This window comes from Pteropus medius, unplaced genomic scaffold (assembly GCF_902729225.1).
Source record: "Pteropus medius unplaced genomic scaffold, Ma_sr-lr_union100, whole genome shotgun sequence".
In the NCBI taxonomy this organism is placed as follows: domain Eukaryota; kingdom Metazoa; phylum Chordata; class Mammalia; order Chiroptera; family Pteropodidae; genus Pteropus; species Pteropus medius.
This window is the reverse complement of record NW_024353908.1, coordinates 1912049-1937658: the sequence shown is the minus strand read 5'-3', so window position 1 is coordinate 1937658 and position 25610 is coordinate 1912049.

Genomic DNA, 25610 nt, shown 5'->3' with positions numbered 1-25610 from the left:
TCTCCATAGTAGCCGAAATGTGATGTGTTGTACCAATAATTAGCGTCAAAATTCCAGAAGCAAAACCCAGTGGCACTTCATGATTGTTAAGTTTGAGATGAAAGGTTTCTTTCCCTGTAGTAGTAACTGATTTAGGAAGAATCTCATTGCTTTTCTCAAGAGACATTAACAAATATTTTCATAAGCTTACATTAGTAGATTTCTGAGTTGGATAATCAGAGAGTTGTTAAACACAAGCACAATGTTTATGCATATTTTCTACTATTATTGTTGTTGTTTTTGTTGTTAAGAATGACCATTTTTTGAGCTTCAATTTCAATTTTAGTTTTAATACTTTATATTTAATCCTCACAAAACCTCGCAGGGTGCATGTTTTTATTTTGAAATGACTAAAAAATGTTCAAAGAGATTGGTAAATTTTTTTATGGTCTCATGGACAACAGGTAACAAAATCAAAAGGTCCATTAATTTCTCTACAATTATATGGGCCGCAGATGCTAGAACTGAAAGTGAATCTAGAATCTTCTAGATCTAAAGTCCTTGTTTATCTTCCACACCATGTCATCTCTCTAATATTGCATATACACTACACAATATTTAAGTCTGTTTGCAAAAGCACATTTATTTATAAAAATGAAAATATGTGACGTAGGTCACTTGTTTGGGGAGAACTTTTGTCTAAGGTTAAGTTTTTTCTGTCTTATCTATGGAATTGGGTTAGTGACTATCACTCTTCATTTCCAGGAAGCACAGAATTCTCCAGAAATTAAGCCCAAAGAAAGTCATATTTTGTCGATATTTGCCTTCTGGGCATTCTGTGGTATGCATTTTCTGATTCAAGACCAATGGTTCTGATTTAGCTCAGAGACCCCTTTGAAAAGTGAATGTATATTGACTGTTATCACAGAAAAAAAATGTATTTATAATTTCATAGGGTTCAAGGACCACCTGAGGTTCAGGTTTGTCTAAAATATGACTTTCAGCTTTCTGCCAAGAAAGATAATATTATTCATTTTTTATAGGAAAAAAGAATAGCTTCCTAGGATTGCCACAACAAATTACAAAAAGACTGATGGCTTTAAACAACAGAAATTTATTATCTCATTGTTTGAGAGGCCAGAAGTCTGAAATCAAAGTATCAGCAGGGTTGTGGATCTCTCCAAAGGTTTTAGAAATAATCCTTCCTAGCCTCTTCCAGTTTCCTGTGGCCCCAGGTGTTTCTTGTGGCTGCATCCCTCCAATCTCTACCTTTATTCTCACATGGTCTTTTTGTCTATGTGACTGTCTTTTCTTCTGTGACGCTTGTCATTGAATTTAGGGCCTGCACGAGTAAGCCAGGGTAACCTCATCTCAAAATATTTTATTTAATTACATTTGCAGAGACCTTTTTTCCCAAATAAAGTCACATTCCCAGTTTCCAGGGGTTAAGATGTGAACATATTTTGGGGAGGCCACCATTCAACTACAGTCAGTGAGGTTTATTATTTTTTTTTGGAACATCACTGCCCCACATAACTGGCCCAGAAAAGGCCTCAAAATATTACTACCTAGAATATAATTAACTTAAAACAATTGATAAAAACAAAACCAGGAAGGCAAACTATGGACCTAAATAGGAGGCAGTATGTATAGTGGTTAAGTGTACAGATGAACACTACACTGATTGCCTGGGTTATGATCTCACGCACATGCATTGTTACTGAGAAAGAGCTGTGAACTTCTGCAATCTTCACTTATCTGTATAATAAGATGAGTATCACCTAAATAATGTGTTTGCAAAAATTAAATGAAAAAAAACCTGTGTCAAGAATTAATCATAATGCCTGGTAAGGAGTAAGCACTAAGTAGCTCTGGCCATAAGTATATGCTCCCCTGCAGCACCCCTTAATGTTGCTTAGACATAGTTATCTATTTGTCTATTTATACATCTATCTATCTACCTATGCATCCATCCATCTATCATCTATTTATTCATCTGCTTGCTTGTTTTACTAGAAATGATTATAAATAAGAATGAATCAAACTCCCAGAAATATGGAGGCTTTATTTCTCAGATGTCATCATCATAGGCAATAATAAGAAGAGCGAGCATTCTTTTTACCTATAAAGACTAAAATATTCATCATTCATTTACTATTTATTGAGCCCTATTATATCATGTCTTGTGATAGAAACAAGAGACCAAAGATGATTAGGACAATTTCAGCTGTCAAACAATTTACATTCTATTCAGAGTGACATATAAGATATACAATAATTATAATTGACTATAATTGGGGTTTTAAAGATCAGGAAACCATGGGAGCTGAAGGGAATGCAAGTAGCATGCAATTTAGAAGGGCAGGGAAGAGACAGGTCAAAAGAATTGCAAAAGAAAGTATATTATAGTGAGAAGAGAATAGGTCCAGAGGTCATGGAGAAGTTAGAGAAATGAATTCTGTTTTTGACATTAATGAGCTATTTCTTAAACTCTCAGTAAAAGGAGGCTAATATCTATACTATTGGATTGTTTGAGAATTAATGAAATAATGCACTTAGAACAATACCTAGCACCTAGCAAAGGATACATAAATATTATCCATTTAGTTGTTCTTATTGTTAGAATCACTATTAATCAATTTCTAGTGCACAGAAATTCAAAAAAGTATGTTTCCTTTTTCCCCTAGATGGCAATTTCCAATTCAGAGTCATCTTATCAAAGAGGTCGTCCATACTGGTATCAGCTCTCCCTGCCCCATTTTCTATACTCTATGATAATAGTACATACGTGTTCAAATGTTTCTTTTTTTCCTTTCCACTACACTGTATCATTCTTAAAAACTGGAAAAAATATCTTATTTGTATAAGTTACCCTAACATGTATATAATAAAATGTCTAGCAGTTAGTGAATGTTTCTTGAACTATAAAGATTTCAAGTAGATACTCTCCAGAGCCCATATCCCCCAGCCCCTCCCTCCCAAAAAATATTGAATAGGCCATGAATATTGAAGCTGTCTTAAAACTATCCAAAAGAAATTCCATTTAGGTAGCATTAGAGTAGAAGTTTAGGATGAAATCCACTTAGTGTAATTGTGTTAATTTTTACTGCTATATAACAAATTACCACAAACACGGTGATTTAAAATAACATGTATTTGCTATATGTCACAGTTGGAGTATGGCTAAGCTGTGTTCTCTTCTTCAGGGTTCAATGAGATTGGAATCAAGGTACATGCTGGGTCTGCAGTCTCATTAGAACAACTGGGAGAGGATTTGCTTCCAAGCTTTTTTAGATTGCTGGCAGAATTCGTTTCCTTGCAGCTTTAGGATTCCTGGCAGCTTGCTTCTTCAGAGCCAGCAGGGAAGATGGTGCCTTTAGAGCATGTTTGCTAGCAAGGTGGAGTCATATAATGTAAGGTAAACACGGGAGTAGTATCCTATGACCTTGTCCATATAACATAACATAATAACGGTGGTGACATCCCATCATCTTCTCCATGTTCTTTTGGTTAAAAGCATGTCTTGCCCACACTCAAGAGGAGGAATTGTGCAGTAGGTGAACACCCGGAAGTAGGGATCATTGGGGCCACCTTAAAACCTGTCTTCTACAGTAATGTTAAGGGCGCCCAAGAGTTCTAGACTTCAGACTTGCAACAACACATTCTTAATGTTTAATTCTTTGGAGCTTTTATTGAAAACTCAGGATTAGATAAAACAATAGTGTATAACAATGCTACATGCATTAAAAAGAAAAAAATAGAATGTGAAAAAGAATTCAGAAAAACTTGTGATATAATTTTCTATAATAAAAATCATGTAACTCTGAAGTATGTTACTCTGTGAACTCTGAAATATCTATTAGTTGGTATAGTATAGTAGAGCCATCATTAGGAAGATAATTCATCATACTAGAAGAGTTGTACTGTGCATTATAAATTACTATAATAATACACTGCACCTGGTAGTTATTAATTTTAGTGCTGTCTTATTTATCACAACAAAAAACCATTTTGTATTTGAAGAGAGACAAATAGAAGTTCATTTTCTTGGTGTTCTGATATATGGTGAACATAAGATACTTAAGAATAATAATTAGAAGTTGAGAGTTACTATATTTCTGGACCAGAGTCTGTTATTACATTGATATGGTAATTAAATTTCTTAATTATTTTTAAACAGTAGGTCTATGTTTTCCTTTTTGAAGATGGTTGGGAAGCTTACCTCAGTTATGAAACCTGCTTAGATTATCACATTGCCTAGATAATTCAGCCAAACCGACTGCCTGACTAAAGGGCCTTTTCCTTTATCACTGCCCCTTGCAGGCCTCCTTTAAATCTTTGGATTAATGGAAGATCGTCATCCTCCCACCTTCAGGAGGACTTTACTAGTAGTTGTATTTTCCTCATGGAACCTCTGAATCAGAGCTCAATTCAAATGACTTCAAGAGTCAGGAAGATGGAGTTACAGAATGAAGAAGTCGTGCTGTCAAATAATACTGTTAGGCAAATGTCACAGCCCCACAGACAAACGTTAATTATGCCCAATAAATTATTTCTACTAAGGAGCATGAACCTAATGATGTCCAACGAGCCATGAGGAGAAAAGTACCTATGACTTCTGTAGTTTAATTATCAATGAAGAGATTAATTTTGATAATCATTTAAGTTCCATTATTTTCTTATATATTTTATATTTTGTGAATAAAATATTACTATATGCTAAGTCTATCAGTTCTTCATTCAATGATCATTTCTCAACACATATTTTAAAATACACAATGTAATTTTGTATATGAGTACTTGAAAAATGAAACCTATAGCTAATTATTGGTCTTGTCCTGGCAATTCAGGCTTTTTTTTTTTTTTTGGAAGAAAGCCTTAAGTGGAATGACTTTTGGAAGTTGTTTATGTTATATTGACTATATGGAATAGTAAAAACTTTCTGTCGTATTCTCTACTGTTCATCCAACAGTAAGCACATACTGTATACATAGCACTGTTATAGACACTGGAGATACAACAGTGTATAAGATAAAGTCCCTACCTTCATCAAACTTATTGTTAAAATAGTGATGGGCAGTCAAAAAACAAATAGATACGTAACATAATGTTAGAAATTGAGGGGTGCTATGTTAAAAAAAAATAAGGTGTCTTAGTCAGTTATGGCTGCTGTGATAAACTACCATAGATTGGGTAGCTTATAAATGGAAATCTATTTCTCACAATCCTGGAGGCTGGAAGTCCATGATTAGGGTCCAACACAGTCTTGCTCTGGTTAGGGCCTCTTCTGGGTTGCAGACTGCCAAATTCTCCTTGTATCTTCAAATGGAGGAAAGAAAGCAAGGTAGCTCTCCTGCCTTTTCTTATAAGACTACTAATCCCATTCATGAACACTCTACTCTCATGACCTAATTACCTTTCAAAGGTCCCAGTTCCAAATATAATCACATTGGGGATTCAATTTGTTAAAGTAATTAAACAAAGCAGCCATTAGATAGAGGCGGCTCTAATGTATTGATAGCCTATGTAAGTAAACCAAAACTAAAGCCGAAGTTGATGCACTCAAATTTGAGAAAATAAAACTTAAAAGCAACAATCACAAATAGCCAATTAGGGTTTTCCCAAATAAGGCAACTGCTTAAGTCATAGCCAATCAAATAGTTTCCTTGCTTTGCTTCTGAGTCTCTGTATAAAGAAATCTCTCCTCCTGTTCCTGGGAGTGTAGCACTCCTAACCACTTTTGGTTTGGCCCTGCCTGATTCTAGTTGATGGATGCTCAAATAAACTCTTGAAAATTTTAATGTGCTTCAGTTTATCTTTTCACAGTTTTTAACATATGAATATCTGGATGATTCAAACATTTAGTCCATAACATAATCATGAAGTAAGTTTAGAGTTATGTCAGTGGTTCTCAAATGGAGGCAATTTTGTTCCCCAGGTGATATTTAACAATGTCTGTAGAAATTTTTGGTTGTCACAACTGGAAAGATGTTATTGATACCTAGTATGTAAAGCCCAACGATGCTGCCAAATATCCTACAGTACACAAGAATCCCTGCCTTCACCAAAAATAATTATTTGGCCCAAAATGTGCAAAAGTTGAGAACTTCTAATTTAGAGGTACAAGGACAATTGGTCAGTGCCACAAATACCATGAGGGAATGGGACATTCACATTGCTTGGAGAAGAGCATTCAGGCAGAGGACAGCAAAAGCAAAAGCTCTAAGCTGAGGTGTAACTGGTATGATGAGTGAAAAGATTCATATTTCAAGATATTTTAAATGATATCTCTCATGTCTTTCCTACTACTTACAAGGCTCAAGGCAATAATCAAGCGAAAACTTATTACCATACATTATAATAATTAAAAATTGTAAATTAAACCAATAAATTGTTATATAAAATATGTTCTGTTCCCCACCTTACATTTCATAATGGAAACATTTTAAATATATTTCTAAGCCTTGGACTTAAATTTAGCAAAATATGAACAAAATTCCATTATAAGCATATTAGAATGGTTTGTTGATGGGCCTGCGATGTTTAGATAAGAAATAAAATAGACGTAAATGATTTACATATTGTTTCGTATTTTTCATAATTTTTTTACCATTAGTTCAACAAAATCATCAGTCATGTTCTTATAGTAAATACTTTTACATAATATGCATTCAGTGGACATAACTTAATCACACAATTTTCTTGAATATGGATTTTAGATAGCCTTCAGTTCAGAAAAAAATTATTATGCTGAGGAGATAAAACTGAAGTTTTTAATAAAATTATTAAAACTAAACTTAGATTTGAAAATAAACCATAAATTTTACATTTATATTCAAAATTGTAATGGAGTTTCATGTGATAAATTATCATTGTTACAGAAATACTTTAAAAGAGTTTCTCTTTACTATATGACGTTGCCACTTATATGATGATTTTAAACATTTATTAAAGCAGTATCTAGACCCATACAATATCTCCTAAATTCTTTTACTTATAGATCTTTTATTGATGGATACAATAAAAAAAATAACAATATATTGCTTCAATTTTCTTCTTTTGTTTTCAACTGACATTATTCTTTGATCTATAATGACTTCTATGGAAATTAATTTTGGTATTATTTTAAATGGATCTCCTTTACAGTCATGTGAAACTTTCATCTACTCCCTGTATTCTAGTCGAATATTACTTTTGTTGCACATGTTTACAACTTATTTTCTTTGCCAACTTTTAGGCACTTATACACTAATTTTTTTTTTTAAATGTGTCACCATTGGGCACACAAATACAGAGAAGATATTCTCACATGGAAAGTGAATAGAAGCAATTTCTTGATACTGCAGAACTTCTAAACAAAAAAGGGGAAAACTTAAATTTAGATACTTAAGCTCATCCATATCAATGAAATGTGCCTCAATATTCTTACCTTCCTCTTTACCTGCTTAACATCTGCTTACTTACTTCTTTTCTTAGACTTTCTTTCTTGATGCCCAAGATCAGATTAGCTATGTCTCCATTAATACACTTTTAGTTTCCAATCACAACACTTTCTCCAACTGTAATGTGAGAAAAATATCTATAGGCAGAGATTATTTCTCTGCTTCACTGTTGTGTTGCTAATACCTAGCATGGTATCTGGCATATAGCATTTGCTCAATAACTATTTGTTAAATTAATAAGTGTCTTCTCCCAAGAGGGATATATACCAAGAGGGTTATGAACCAAGAATTAACAATTATAAGTACATAATGTCTTATTATTATAATTCTGGTATTGATTATTGATGACTTTGAAGAACACAATATCAATAATCTTTTGATGCCTTTACTATACTCATTGGCTTGACACTTGTGAATACTAGATTAGCTAAAATTTTCAAGAGTCAGTTTTCCTAGAATGAATATTGAATAACGTCAGCTCAATTAAACTTTGACTATACATGTGTTTGGTTGAAGTATCCATTTTTCCTTCATTTTTCTTTCTTTCTTTCTTTCTTTTTTTTTTTTTTTGAGCTTTTGTTTAGAAAATAATTTTGGCTATTGAACAATTGAATTCTGAGCAGCACTGCTGAGTTTGGGTTCTACGTGCTTGATGATCTTATTATTAACTTTAAATAGACTTAATCTTGGTGGCCACTGTTATGAAATACAATTGTAATTTTTTTAATTTAACTTTTATTCAGATACGCCTTTGAGTATCTTAGATACTTTTCTTTGAATAGAATTTACAATCCTGTACTGTAGGTGATGAATCTTCAAGGGAGTTAAGAATGATATAGCCTATAATGGAAAAAGTGGAAAAGACTTGATTGGTCAGGGTTCTCCAGAGAAACAGAACAAATAGCATGGACAGATAGTTGAAAGATGATAGATTAGATAGATAGATAGATAGATAGATAGATAGATAGATGGTAGATAGATAATGGATAAATAGATATAGAGATGTTGAAGTAAAGAGAGAGATTTTAATGAATTTGCTCTTGTAATTGTTGAGGGAGCAAGTTCACAGTTTGCAGGGTAGGCAGGCAGGTTGGAGACCCAGTGAAGAGTCGATGTTGCGGTTCAAATCTGAAGGCTGTTGGCAAAATGCCTCTTCTTCGAAGAAAGTCAGTCTTTTTTTATTTAGGCCTTCAACTGATTGTGAGTCTCACTCACATTATGACGAGTAATCTGTTTACTTAAAGTCTACTGATTTAGATGTAACTTATCTAAAAAAATACCTTCACAGAAACCTCTAGAATGATATTTGAACAAATATCTGAATACTGTGGTCTAGCCAAGCTGACACATAAAATTAGCCATCACAGTCCATATAATACATCTCTTCTCTTTCTCTATACTTAACAGACATAAACAGTTTAAAAGGGCAAAGCTGTAATGCCAATTCTGATTGGGATCTCTTCCACCAGAGCAAGGACTATTTAAGAATCAATAGTAAAAAAGATCAATAGTTTTTGTCATTAAATTTAGAATGAACTATGTCCTCAACTTGTGTCATTATAGGTATTCATTCAAGTTGTTCTAAAACAGTGTCCATTAGTTTCTTCATTGTCAAAAATAACTATAAATTCCCACAGATGTGATAAGTAGCATGCACATTGTAGAATACAGTCATTGCTATTGCTTGATTACTTCTGTGATAAATGCAGAGAATCTTATATTGGATATCAGAAATGAAACCTTAGTGGCTAGAAGCTGGTTCTAAATTTAAAGTATACAATCTGGTTGGATTCTAAATTTGATAAAATGATTGTTTCTTGTTCTCAATGATGAAGTAGACTACAAGAATCATAAACTGCATAAATACAACATTTTCTTTTATATTTGTAAGTACACAATGCTTTGTATCCATGTTTGAATTTTTCCACAAAGCACAACCAAGAATGCCTGTAAAAATATTTGTCTACATGAGAAAGGAAAGTCTTATGTTTTATGGAAAGACAGGTGGCTATCTGGAAGGAGTGTATGTCTGTGTCATAGATGAAAATGGTATGGTCTTCTCTGACTATAATAAACAAAGTGCCCCCAAAACTTGTTAAGATGCTTGCCATAAGGTAGACCAGGTGCTCACAACATCACGCAAGAAAGATGCTATGCAGTGGGGTCTGTTCTCTCCTTGAAACATACAAGCTTCATTATACATAATGGAAATGGTGTGTGTATTTTCAGAAAGCACTGTGTAAACTGCAAAAGAAAAAGAAAACACAGGCATGAAATTTTAAAATAAAGAAAAAAAGAAAAAAAAACAAGAAAGAAAAAAAACAAAACAAAAACAGTTTGCTTCTGTACTCCTATGGTGATAATAAAAGCTATAGACTCTGAAAATAAAAGCATGCACTTTTAAAAGAAGCTAAATGTGGTTACAAGCCCTCCCACCTATGTGAAAGCTCAGATTCAGAGCATATTTGGCAACTGATACTTTAGTTATTCATTTGCTTCCATAAAACAGTAGGTATATTGCATGAGGGTGTTGACTTTATTTTTCTCTTTTTAGTTATTTATTTCAATGATTTGAAAATATTATAATTATAAATTCTGAAATTAATGTAGCTGTATAAATAAACTGGTTTTTTTCATGTGTAGAGACCAGAAAATACAGGCTATGGAAAGCATTTATGTATCAAACTATCCTTAAAATAAAAACAATACTCATAGATAGCATCAGAGTATATTCAAGATTATAATGTTAGGCAATAGTTGATAAGAATATAAAATAATTCCTATAAAAAGAGGTAACACCAAAAACTCAAATAAGGATGGTGCTTCATTGATGTACATAAAATTTTGGGAATCTGTAAATATTTTGAATTCTTGCCACATAGCTAAGTACGAATTCCTAGCATGGAACAAAATCTTGCAAAGAAATCCTAGCAAAACAATAAAACAAAAACTAAACAAAAAAACCCAGAAAATATTGAGTCAGTCCTATAAAAGGCAATAAATAAACTGCAAATAGAAATTGCTTTATTTCCAAGTCAATTCATTTTGGCAAACTGCATGGTAATGTAATGTCTTTTATGTGGTACTAAAAGAATACTTTTCAGTGTCATGAATAGACCCGTTACTAATGATTAACATTTACTACATGATAGTTAATAATCATAATAGAGTAGATATGGTTCCTGCAATATAATTTAATCAAATGACATAAGAATTTTCTAGGTTTTTTTTTTTTTTTTAAACTGACCAACATCCAATTATCCCTGTGTGTGGTTTCTGTGTACAAAGGAAAAATAGTTTCTCTTTCACACTGCCGCCATGACCCCTGGGGCTGTAAGAATTATAAGATCACAGCCATATCTTAGATTTGTCTGGGCAATTAATAATTTTGGAACTTATCTTGTCTTACTGGATGGATTTTCCAACATTTTAATAACAAAGTTGATAAGAATAACTATGATGATGGCATTTATAAAGAGTCTATTCTGTACTCTGCAGAAATCATTGTTTCTCCTCACAATAATCCTGCTACATACTTCCAGTAAAATGTCTATTACAGATGAGGAAACTGGGCTCAGAAAAACTAAAAAACTTTTCTAAGAATGCACAGTGAGAAAATGTCTAAATGACTAACCCCAAGTGTCTATGACCCTGTGGTTTATATTCTTCTCCATGCTGTTTATCTTTATGTAGATAAATGCTTGTCTTGCAATCAAGAATTAATTGAGTGTATATCAGAGGTGCTCAAACAAAAATTTACTATGACACAGCAAATGATTTCTATGTAAAAAGAAAAAAATATTTCTTGTATATTTTGTGACATAACTTTTTAATTTTAATATTGTCCAAATAAAGCCATTATATAAATCACATTATTGCTTTGCTATATTTTAAAATAAAACATAATGATTAACAATTTTATTGCAGATGAAAACTCCTTTAAAATGAGCATGACATCAAATATAGATGTGTTGTGCATGTATATTGTTACAGAATGCTTCATCATCATTTCAAATTCTGTAATTGGAGAATATCTCTTAAATTAGGACATCAAAGAACATCAAAGCACTTGCTCATCTCAGCCATCATCTAAGTCTATCACTAAATTAACAATACACCAGTACTGCCAAAGTTTGCTTACAAGTGCATAAATACGAGTAGTTTTTGCTAACAGAATGGGTGCTACATGCTTAAATTTTTTCCCCAACATTTTTGAAAGAGAACAGAAAAATTCCTTCTCTTTGACTCAAACTGGGTTTCCAGATGTCCAGGGTTAAAGGTTGGAAATAAAAATATCAAATTTTGGCCTATTTAACCAGACAGCTTGCCCAAATGTGTGAGAGCTTTCTCAGAGGGTGTCCTTTTGTAGTTTTATTTTTTCTCCTGACTTTCCTAGTAAGAGGTCCATATACACTCTTCTTAATTATGCCATTCTAATTCCACCTTGTAAGTGGTCTAGGTCTCTCATTTCTTCTTCAGTAATTGACTGCATTATGAGCACTTAAAATGCTTGTTATAAGCACATAAATTTGCAAAATTGTTAATTCTCTTCTTCCTTAGTTTGATGTGCCATGTTCTATTCGGTAATATTTGATATTCTCTATCTTTGATAACTAACTCCTAATATAAAATGAGAGATAGAGGGTGAACTAATAAAAAATAGAAACAACACAAACTTGATTCCTTTTTGCTTTCCTGAATGGTCGACCTTTAATAATTACTTGAAATTTAAGAGTAATTTTTTTTGCTGGTTATATTTATTTAGAAAATATTCTGGAAATTGAAATTTTATCAGAAAATATATTAAAGGATTTCTCTCAAAGGATTAATTAGTATGTTAACTTAAATACCATATTATCAAAAATAAACCTAGACTTCTTCATTAATTGTAGTAAATAGTTTATGTTACAGTTAGTAGCTACAAATACATAATGAGGACTTATTAGAGAAGTACCTAGCACAGAGTTGAAACAAAAATAAAATTGGTCCTTCCCTTCTATTAAGTTTAAGTTAAATTACTATATGTGCTCTGTTTATCTGATAGCTTATTTTGATACATCTAGACTTTTATGTGGATTTTAAAACTATAAGACGTCTCATGAAATAGTTTGTAAAGCTGTATGTCTACCCAATGCCTCCAAGCTCCATGGTGAGAAAGCCACAGAAAACAATGAAAGAAGTCAAGAAAGAAGAGGAATGAGAAAAGAGAAAAGTTATGAGGGTAATAAAATAAAAGTACTAAAATTAATCCATGATCTATTATCAACATGGGAGAACAATATAGGAAACATTCTGTTAACAATTGTAAGAACAGCCAGTGTACTTGGATTCTGCTCTATAAACCTCAGGACTTTCATTCCAGCTGATACAAATATGTGCATATTCAGGAGAGTTTCCTGTATGTTTCCTTTTTAATGGCCATCAGTGAATCATAGAACAGATTTCTTACAAGTTCTGTACATATCTTTCAAATTTGTATTTAACCAGGGATGACTGCTGTTTGTTGGACCCATTCAATACTGTATCTGAGAAAAATTAGATTTTTAAATTGTATTTCTCATAGAATATGTGAATAAATAATAAAGTGTGCTAATATTTTATTAACAACTTTTAAGTTCTATATATGACCTTAATGTGAGATTCATTTCTTTAAAAATGTTTGAACCTAAGCTTGGTTGCTTTGGGTAATATATATCAAACCAATTAAATAAAAAGCAACACACTGGTTGTATAACCATTCTACTTTAAGTACTATTGAATGCAAAGATTAAGGGTGCAGTTTATGTGGCCATTCAAATTTTGACTGTCCCAATTTGGCTAATAACTTTACTTGTCTACGTTATTGTTTCCTATCTGTAAATACCTCATAGCTTTATTGTGAGGAATAAAAGAGGTGACATATATAGAACACTTAGAGCAGGGTTTAACACATGACCACTACTATGAATTAGAATATAAACTTCATGGCATCAAGGATTTTTTGTTTTATTTGTTCACTGATGTATTCCAAATACCTAGGAACTTGACTACATATAATAGAACCTCAAAAAGTATTTTGGAGTAAATAAATGAATCTCCCAATTTAAAGAATATTTTTGGTGTTAAGCAATTACACTTTTATGATAAAATATAACTATTAATTTACATTCATAAATATCAGTAGATGCAGAAAAAGAATTTTTTTCAAATGCACAAAGATATGTAGAGAAAATAGGAATTAGATTCACTTATTATTAAAAAGTACTTATAGATTCTAGTTTTAAAATTTTAAGTTTAGTATGTTTCCAAGAGATACACCTAAGGGTAAAAAAATCACACTTTTTTGGAGGACACTTGATCCTGTTCAAAACATCCACAGAGACATTTTGTCCATATATTTAATATAAATCCTCTTCTTCTACAGGATTAAAACCCTGACCTACCAACCTAACCTATCATGCCATTACCAATTGGGCTACTGAAGCAGGAATGATTATTATTGGCAATACAGCCACAATACAGTTATTGAACCAATAAAACATGATAGTATTTTTTATCTGTTGATCCTATAAACCCAAAATATAAATAAATCTTATGGGCTATTTGAACTCAGAGATGTTTTCTAACTGTGGAGTTTTAGGACAGTACCAAATTTTAAGGATGCTTTGGTATGGACCAAATGTTTCTGTGAATGTTTTGAGAGCAAGTAATTTTTTAATAAAAAAAAAATAGAAATCGCATAGAAAAAATAGATCCCAGAATATATTAATAAAAATCAAATAATTCAATTAGTATCATAATCAATATTTTATGGGGATATTTTATCATATTATCAGAAACAAATATATAATCTCTGTCCAAACAAATTCTTTCTAATATAAAGTATAAAGGAAGGTAAACAAAATACAAGGAAATCACTTTTCAATGCCCTAAAGATAGATATTTTTTTCTTTTTCACTCTAATGTTCAGTGCTTCAAAACTTTGAGGAAACAATGAGACCCAGAATATACTAAAAAAACGATCCTTTAATTCCTCAACCCCCTTTTTTCAGAATGGAGAAACTTGCTCTTTCCATAGAATTTTCTTGAAAAAAGAAGGTGTCTGGCTCTGTAGCCTTAGAAACCTGATACCAAAGGTCATTTCTTTACCTTGAGTTCCTAATCTGAATCTTATACTTCTTCCTCATACTTGATAGAGAACATAGATGCCACCAGAATTAATTCTCTATGACTTCTCAATCTTCAACTTCCAGTAGTACACATGAAAATATCCCAAAACATATTCTCTATATCTTCTTTCCTCCAAGGCTGACCCATGTCCAGCCAGGTTCACTGTGTTACACTGTCCATTATGTTTTCTTTTGATCTTTAATCTTCTGAGGCTTTTCCTCACCCTTCACCATAGATTAAAAATAAAGCCAACATAAAACACCTTTATTAATTTTCTAATGATGCATAACAAATTACTGTAAAATCAGAGGCTTAACATAAACTCAAATTCACTATCTTACAGTTACTGTGAGTCAGAAGTCCTGCATGGCATGGCTGAGTTCTTTGCTCAGGGTATCACATGACTGAAATCAAGCTGTTGACCAGGACTGCTGTCTCATCTGAAGTTCAGGATTCCCTTTCAAGCTTATTATTATTGTAAAACTTAGGTCCCTGTTCTCTTGCTGCCCAGTTGATGACCAGGGGCTGTTCCTAGAGGCTTCCTCCAGTTCTTTACCATTGACTCCCACCCCCACACACATTCCAGACAGTTTGCAAAATCAATGTTTGGTTTCTTCCAGGCCATTTGGAGCTCATCTCTCTGACTTCTTCTTCACAGGCCAGCAGCTGAGGTAACTCTGCTTTCTAAAGGTTTACCTGATTAGGTCAGACTCACCCAAAATAATCCAGAGAGGATTACACAAGGGCAAGGCTCACTGGGAGCCATCTTAGAATTCTGCCTCCCACAAACCCAAATCAAAGCAAAACAAAATAAAAATATATATTTCTTTGTACCTCCCTTTCTTATTGTTCTTTCTTATTAAACATGAAGTAATACTTACATTTATTTACTGCTTTCTCTACTTTACAACTCTCACTCCAAAATAGACTTTTCAAAATAGGTTTTAAAAGCTATTCTAATCTGTATATCTTATTTCTCACTAGCCACCTACATTCTGAATATCTTTAAAAACATCATGTCTAAGTATAAACTTATCTCTTTCCTTCCTTTCACTTCTCTTATTTTCCTAATAGCCCAATCACCTATCTTTTCTTCCAAAATAGAATCCTGAAATGATACTTAACTATCTACTGCCTTGTGTTCCACATCTAGGTAGTCATTATGTCCTGTCAATCTCACTTGGAAATGTTAAATCTGATCTCTTTTCAAGAGTTTAGCCTTTATTTTAGTTCAGTTCCTCTTTAGCATGTGGGCAACCTACCTTCTGCTCATGTAGCCATCTGCAGTAGCTTCTTTTCACCCTGTAAACTATTATTCCTCACTATCTCCAAGATGAAAATGTCCAAGGAATGGTTTGAAGATCCTTTTAAAATTCAAAATCCACAATATTAACACTATCACTTTTATTATTGATAAAGGATAAGCAGTCATAATATATAATTCCTTGAAATCTGATTAGATTCACCTTTAAAATCACACCATTGTAAATCTTTCAGATCTTTGGGTGTGCTTATTTGTCCAATTTCTCTACCTTTCAAAATATCAACAAGGATAGAGTAAATAGACATACTTATTATTACAACTTCTTAACCCAATTCTACTCCCATTTCACCTCCTCACCCAAATATGTAATTTGAGAAAAAAAATTAATTTTAATTACTTTTTGGTTTCTAAGTTAAATCCTTACCATGGTAACATCCCCTCTTGATGCTTGTCAAAACTTCTGTCCACCTACCCTTAGACCATATTTTGCTTCAAAATTTTCTTTTACATTATCTTGTCCAATTTAGCTGTGTTATTCCTCCATTGCTGCTCTGTGGCCATCCTCCCTCAACTCCAATTTCTCTCCTTGATCTTGTAGCAATCATTATCATCTTGCTTACCATAATTAGATTTTTTTTCTGTGAGAGGTAATGATTAATCCTCAGGGAACCAAGTGTTTTCAATAGGTAGGACTATGGCTCTTTAGGTAAACTTCCTGGGACAAGCAAAAGACATTAAAGGATATCATATATGCTGGATCTCAATCCCAATAAGTATCTCCCCAACTGTATTCAGTGTTTTTCAAGACTTAACCCTCATTAACTTTGAGACTTATGGAAGTGGAAATTTGTATTTTGAAATCATATAATGATTAGAGATTTAGAATTTTAAAGTTATTAAAAAGTTAACTTGACCTTATTTGTGACAGCTGCAGTCCTCCTTGCATGGTAGAAATATTTTCTAGAAAATAAAACTCTGGTATGACAAAGTACTAAACTTTGCTAGATTATGTTTTAAAAGCCTTCAGGTTTAAAATGGGTATGTATTTTATAAATTTTTTTCAAAGTCCTGTGGTGACTTTACATATATTTTTCTGGTAATTTAGATATCTTTGAGCTGGAGACTTTATAGTAAAAAACTTTAATGATCTTTAAGAAAAATAATAGTTTGGTATACTAGAAAAGCCTTTTTCTCTTACTTTCCATGCACATTAAATCTAAAAAATTAATCTTGACCATTTGCTAAAATCTCTAAATAGAATTTTTTGTCTTTGCTTCCAGAATAAAAGTGGAAAATGATATGAAATACTTTCAAAGTATTTGATGTTTCAAAGTGTTTCTAACATGACATAATTTGAACATCAAATAATGATTTATTCAATATAATAAGTTGTGTGGAGTTGAATGATGGCTCCAAGGACCTTTGCAAGTCCATGTTTTCCCTTAAATCATGGATGGTCTTACCTCAATTTGAGACCTTGAATATATATTTTTTTCCTTTTTTGTAGCTTTTAGACACTTCGGTTTTAACATTGTATTTCTTAAGAGATGACAAAGATTGTCTTTAAAAATTGTCAGTATATAGGCACTGATATGTAAAATAATTGTTTATTAAAATAGAGATAACAGCCATAGTTGTACTGAAAATCAGCACCAGTTTGAAATATCTAAAATAATTTTCTAAATAAAAAGTTTAACAGAAAGGAAAAAACAACTTGTGAGAACACATATTTCTTCAAATATTAAAATAAATATTTTACTATATATTATAATGTGGCTTAAGTCAATTTCTTAGGTTATTAGATTTAAGTGATAATAATTTTCTTCTAAAATATCATTAAAATCATTTATCAAACCTTTATTTATGCAGGGTATTTACTGAAACTAAGAAAAGTTAGAATAATAATCCCTGAACAATCAGAAATAATGATTCGACAAAAATTTCTCAAGCTGATATAAATAATCACTAAAATGTATTGAACACATACAACATGGTAGGCACTGTTCTTTGTCTTTAATTTATAATTATATACATACATAATATCATTTTTCAGATGAGAAAAATGAGGCACAGAGGGCTGTGTCTTGTCCAAATCTATTGTTTAAAGTTGTATAGTTGGTAAGTGAAGCAAGATTGAAACTCAGAGTTCATGATCTTATCTGTTATGGTATATAGCTTTCAAAGAATCAAATTTACTTGTTGAATGACGTTGGTATTTTTAAGTTTTAGTTTTAAAGAGATCATTCAATATTGATGTATATGGAGAAATAGAAACTGGCAGCAGAAAACCAATAAAGAGAGGAAGAGATAACTATATGTTTTTTACTTGTTGAGGAGACTTGAGAGACTGGGAAAAAAAACTGTATTAGTATTTCAGGACCAAAAACTTCTAAGACCTACTAATAAATACATTTGAATTTGACAATGATGCTTTGCCACCTATTTTAAATATACTCTTTGCATTTAATTTATGCCAATTTATTATACTTCCTCCATCTGATCTTTCTAAAATGAGTTATCATTTAATTCCTTTAAGATGATTTTTTAAATTTGTTATTTTTCCATTATTCTGTGAATACAATATCAAAGCCTTGCAGAAACTTAATGAAATAAAAATAAAACTGAGTTGCTAGCTAGACAAAGGGCTTTTATAAATCTGGCATTATCATGTAAAGAAGATGAGAAAGAAATTTTTCCAAGTACAAAAATTGCTCTCTTTCCTGTAACATGACTCAGACTCTGAGCTATAAATAGAGACACAGAGAGAGGATGAGAGAGATGATAGTAACTGACAATATTGCTGGCTATGAATACAGAACTAAATAGCCAATTGACTCATGGCTAATAGGGTTTTGAAACTCTTCTGAAAAGACCACTACAGGTTTTAGTCAAATTTATTACTCAATTTGCCACAGCCACTAAAATATTTCTGTCCATGCGTATGAATATATATGCTGTTATTAATTTTATAGCTATAGAATGCCTGTTTTCATTTTAGTTGACTGCAAATAACCTTTGGAGATAGGAGAAGCAGAAATAAGCAAGGAGCGATATATGATAGATAGACAGGTGATAGATAGATGATAGATAATCTTTGGACACCGAAATTACTCTTTTTGTCTGATAACAGATAACACAGCAATATTTTATTGGTTCTCTCTGTGATGAAATTATCTAGTTACTTTCTCTCTTAATTGCCCTTTACTGAAATCCCATATACTTTTCTAGGACAAAAGAAAATTAGATTTATCAAGCATATTTTTATATATTCTTAAATAAATAATTCAAAAACAATAAAAGAGCTTAAAGGTTTGTACTCATATTAAAATAGTTCTGAGATATTTTCTACAATATACATCTCCAAATATAAACTAGAACTAAGGAACAATTAAATAGTATTTTTTAACATATATAATAGTAGAGTCAACTGTATATTAGCTCTAGTAATAGCAGCCTGGAGAACGTGGGTAATTATAACTAAACTGTCTTAGCAAATCTCATATTTCTAGTCTTCTGACTAACTCACTGTCTACTTTTTGAAATTAGTATCAATAGTGAATTGGTTGTCATATCATTTCTGCTTTCTTTTTTTCCTACTGAGAAATATTAAGAGGCAATGAAATGTTCGAATTTTTTATGAACATGCATTTGCCGTGAAGCCTTCTCCTTGTCATTGTTTATATCTTTGCACATTATTCTACCAGATCTAGAATGACTCAGGATTAGTTTCTGCCAAATAATAAATAATTAAAATAAGTCCCAAATTTAACCAGTTTCAATTACACCTGGAGTGGTCTTCCTTATTTATTCTCTTTCTTCTCTAGCCCATCCCTCTCCCAACAAAATAACAATAGCAATAACTTGTGATTTTTTTTTTCTTGAATTTAAAGCAAGTAATTTCAAAAATCATATTAAAGTAACTAGAGTAACTTTATTTATGGCTGCAAATTTAGCCAATGACTCCTAGCCTAATGAACCATTGACTGCAAAAATCCACTTGCACCAGGTGGGGATGTTGCATCAGGAAAGAACACTCCTATAGAGAGGAAAAAAAGAAAAAAAAAAATCCTCCTATAACTAGGAAAGTGCAGAGGGCAAAACTATCTGTGTTTTCAAGATTTTGATACAAAATAAGAGGCTTTTAAAAATATTTTGAAAATATTTTATTGTGGTGCTATTGTAGATGATGTACATTCAGTTAGATGTTTGCAAGTTGGACTTTATTTTTTCTTCTTTGTATCTTGTTAGCAAAGAGGATTTTGTTATCAACTGCCCTTTTTCCATCCAGGTAAAACATTTATGAACATCTACATAAATGTACTTTAAGGAGGTGGGTGAGATGTGGTGGCTTTATGTTTTTGTTTAAGTCTCTTGAGATGGAACTGAAAGTCAGTTCTATTTTACCATTTCACAAATTCCATTTTATATTTCCTTGTTCTTAGAGAAGATGCTGTGTTCTTAAGATCTCCATATGGATAGCTATTTATAAATATAACTAGTAGATTCTGATAGATTGACTTTTATTTATATTACATTTTAACTACTATTCTTTTATCATACTTTTAAAGAAAAATAGGTATGGTTCACAAAATAAGCTTTATTCATTTGATCATCATTTCAAATATGTATTGATTAAGTTGCATAACATGCTGTATTGTGTGTGTCTCTGAGATGAACTGTGGATATTTAGGACTGTAGTAAAATTTTTCAGGAGACTGTAATTTGAGGAATTCTTTGAGGTAATTAGCTTAAAAATATCTATGAATGAGAACACTAATTTATACATAAAAGGACAATTTTTTACCTAATTTTCTCTCTATTTTGTTTCAAGTGAGAAAAAGTATTATATGATACAAAGTTTACTCAGGAATTATTTATTAGGCATAAATGAACTATAAATATATATGTATCATTATGTACTTTTAATGAGGGAACTAAAAAAATTCTTCAAATCTGACTACAATGTCTTACTTTTCAGGATACTTTGTGACATTGCTGCATCTACCATAAATGGATCTGGGGAAAAAAAAAAAGGAAATAATATAATAAGAAGAAGAAAGAAGAGGTGGAAAAGAAAAAATGTATCATAAATATTTATAAATATAACAAATCTTCTAATTATACCTTCCATATATTAGGGCAGTTCTTTCTAGGAATTTCAAAGATGTTCCACCCGCTTCCATAAATCTGTTACTCTGGTTATCACAAATTTTCTATCCTGATCTTTTCTCTCATTGTGGCTCTCATTTAACCAATTCTATGGCCTGAAAAACTGTGAAGTCTTCCTCATGAAACTAGGAATGAATGACCATCCAGAGGGCAACATATTTTGTTTGGCCTCAACCTGATTTAAAATATTAAATATTATTTGGCAAATAAAACATTGAGAAATTTCACATTAAAATATGTATTTTCAGAACAGTGGGCTGAGCTAACTAAGTAGGAACCTACTTCCCATGGATGACATAATGGTTCAATGAGATTGTTATTAACAATAACAATAGCTAGCATTTTTCAAGTGTCTACTGTGTCTAGCACTGGACATACATTATTGAGCCTAGTCTATACAAAGTGTTTAGCACAGTGCCTAACTCATACTAAGCATTAGAGAAATATTAGCCATTATAATCATTGTAATTTTTCCAACTTTTACTCAAGTCCTTTATTCTTATATCATTTCTTAGATGAGAAACTTGAGGCTCAGAGCAAGTAGCTAGCTCAATAAATATTAGCATTTTTTACTAATGGCTAATCTTTATAACTACTTTACCAGGTAGGTATTATTACCATTTTGTGAATGAAAATTCTGTGGTTTAAAAAGAGTAACTTGAGCAACTTGGGTCCAGAATTCTTTCTGGCCCACACTATCCCATGACCTTGTAAATTCCATTTGCTCTATAAGCAGTCAACTCCCTGTGCTCTTTTATCCATGAGCTATAGAGAAGTTCCTATAGATGACTAGTAGGGAGTATGTGTGCTTTGGAGAGGGAGGGTGGCAAAAAAGGGTTGGAGGGAAACTCACCGTTGACACTAGTAACAGCCAATTTATAGCAACATCACAAGGCCTTATTATGTGCCAGCTACTGTGCTAGGCACTTCACATAAATTATCAATTTACTTTTCAGAATAACCCTGTGAAGTATATATTGCTATTGTCCCTGTTTACAGAAAGAGGATACTGATATTTCTATGATTTAAGTAGTCAGGTCACAAAACTAGTAACAAACAGAGTCAGGACTAAAACCAAATAGCATGCATTCTGTTTTTCAGCATTTGTTGAGTATCTTATTGGTGTATATTCCTCAATCCTATAGTTTGAGGGGTTATAAAAATAGTTTATAACTTAGATGGGTTGGAACTCCAGCAATATCTAATATGATTGTTTTTAAAATCTATTAAAATGTATGACATAAAGGATCTTGGGGTGATCAACCTGGCAGAAGGTGGAGGACTATATTGGAGTAAAAAGAGACTGGGGGAAAGCTTACTAGGTAGAAAGCCACTGCAATGGTTCAGGCACATGCTGATGAAGGTCTTGTAGGGATGTTGGAAGCAACACTATTTTTACATGAAACACTGATTCTCTTTAAACCCAAAGGATATGTATACATAATGTCAACATAAACTATTGATTTAGAATGTCTCTAAAGGTAAAAACAGTTATTTTACAATGACATAGACAAGGATACACCACACTAAACATAGAACAAAACTGCTTCCAAATGAGAAAATAGTTGTCAAATAATGGCACAACTAACACAGCTCATAAAAATTTTCTGAGGTAAATGAATAATTGCTCCAAATTTCTTCATTCTACCTTTAATCTAATATTTGTTTATTGAGCATTTTCTGTGTTCCAAGGAGTAGGGTTTTCAATCATATTATACTAATATACCTGAAACAATCCCAATGAAAGAGATGGAAATGAAAATGTAGTTTTCTGTAATTCTTATCATACCCCCATTTTTTCCCATTTTAGAATAAGTACATGCTTACATTGTGCCTATCCTCTTGGAAATTATGTGTAACATATTTCTGAACTCAAAACATATTATACATGCATATTTCTTGAAGAAATCTTGTGTAAAATCCTTTGTTGTTAATTAATCAATCTTAGTGTACCTGATTTGCAATCTTGATTCTCATAATCTATCAGGCTTCTTTAGAGTATCATTTATATTGTTATAAGCTCAAACAACTTATACAATGAGCCTTTATTTATATAGAGGCAAAGAACAATACTAAGGTTACAAAATAACAATAATCCTGGGGAAAATTTGCAGGAAATAATCCAGATGAAAAAATTGAGCTGTTTAGCATTTCACTGTTAATAATTGTTAAGGTATATTATGTATATTTTATCCCACTGAGAATACACCAAATCTCATTTCCAAGCTATTTTTCAATCAATTACACTATTGTGATACAGGAAAAATAAAACAATCTGAAAAAAAAGTGATGCATGTGTTAAATTTGATTCATAGAATCTGATGAATTCTCAAAAAGTGCCTATTTCCTTTTATGCTTCTCTTTTGGTCACAATTGAAATGATTCAGTATAATGACTGCAGAAAGCTATAGATTGTTCTAGCATAAAAACTAAAGCAGAGACTCAAATCAGGACCTTGTCATAAGGAGGTGAGAAAATTAGGTTATGTTTAGGCTCTAGGTACATGTGTGTACTTTTACTTAGTGATGGTATGACATTCTTTGGCTACTTCCAAAGAATGTGCTATCATAGGGGATGATTTAACGATGAATGTTCACTTAATTGTAAGAAACCAGCCAGCTTTTTCTTGGGGAGCAAATAAACCCAGAAATTTTTGCCAGATCATAGCTATTTAACAATTTTAGAAAGGCCTTTCTTATTTATATTTCATATAAAAAACACAAGCATTATGTAAAGCTCTGATCTCTAACATTTGGGAATACATATTCAAGTTGAATGAACAAAACATGAACCAGTTAAGAAAATTTTATGATGTACAAATTAAAAGCAAAATATTATACAATATAAACCTTGTTTCCTATTTTTATTTTTATAATTTTATAACATGTTAGAATATTAATAACAAATATATGTGAACATAAAATATTTATGCCATTGCTATGACCAGAAAGCTGTTTGATATTTAAACAAAGAAAAAGGAATCAACAAATAAGGTAACTGGTTTCCTGTTTATAAAATTTTTATAAAATTGCGTTGTTCATAAATTAAAAAGTTCATAATTAATTGCAGTCATTATTAACTGTAATTGATTAGAGTCTTTACATTCTCCCAAAGAATGACTTTCTACAAGTATATTTGAACTTAAGATATTTTGCATTTTATATCAAGAATCTGAAATCTGATAATAAAAGCCTACTGATGTCTTAATAAATATATAAGTAAATATATGTCATCTCTCTTAAGCTAAAACATTTTATGTGATGAACATGAATTATTTTTACTATTTTATAGGTGTCATTTTTATTATTGATATTGATCTTTAATTTATTTAATCAAAATGCAGCCACAATAGCTATAGTGTTAAAGTATGAAGTTATTTCTAAGAGATTAGAGGGAGGTTGATGACTAAGACGGCTTTGGAGGAAGTAAACTAGAGCAGTGGTCCACAAACTTTTTGGTACCAGGGACCAGTGCTGCTATGGGAATCTAATGCCTGATGATCTGAGGTGGAGCTGAGGTGGTGATGCTAGCGCTGGAAGCAGCTGCAAACACAGATAAAGCTTCACTTGCTCACCCACCACTCACTTCCTGCTATGCGGCCCAGTTCCTAACAGGCCATGGACTGGTCCAGTCCACGGCTCAGGGGCGTTGAGGACCGCTGAATTAGAGAATTAAGAAAGACTGTGCAACTATGTCAAGGAAAGTGACATGTAATTAGCAATTGTTTTGGGGGAGATGTTTCTCATGGACAAGATATCGCCAGAGAACTCAGAGGTCCAGTGACCAGGTTCTTGTCTTATTCTGCGAGAAAGAATTCAAGGGTAAGATGTGAATAGATCACAGGAAAGTGTAAGATTTATTAAAATGAAAGTACACATTCACGAGGGAAATGAGGCCGAACTCAGTCAGAGACAGAGAGAGAGAGAGAGAGAGAGAGAAGGAAGGAAGGAAGGAAGAGAAAGGAGGGGGGGGGGGAGGAGAGAGAGGGAGAGAGAGAGAGAGAGAGTCCCGTGAGGATGCCTGGATAGCTTTTGTTCTTTTGTTCTTCTTAGGGGCAGGGTCCAGAAATATGGTCCTGACATAGCCTCATTGTCTGCTCCCATTCTCGGGGAGTTCCATTTTCCACTCTTTCTTCCTTATATGGTGTTTCTGGAACTGTAATGGCATCAGGTGCATGATGGGAACAGCAGTATTTGCAATGTGGATGAGATTATAATGATATTATAATTAGACAAAGGTCATGCCTTAGCCAGAGATGGCATCTAAGAAGGAAAAGACCATTTTTGGCTTTTCTCCCCTTGCCAGGGCTAAAACAAGGGGAGGTCTGAGGAAAGGAAAAAATTTCCAGAGCCATATTCTGGAGGAGAAGTGAGCATCCCCTCAGTAATAGTGGGCCCATGTTGACTAACAACAAAGTTAAGTTATTGTTAGAAGGGTTGGGAAGGTATGTAACATGACCTACTTCAAATACCAGAATGAGGAGGTTACGAAAAAGTTATGACCCAGTAAAAGCTTGTATGGAGAGAGAAAAGCAGGAGGTAATCCCTTAGAAAAGTGTTTCTGAGTTTCAACTTGCCAAAGTTTTGTCCTTAGAGCCTCTATGTAAA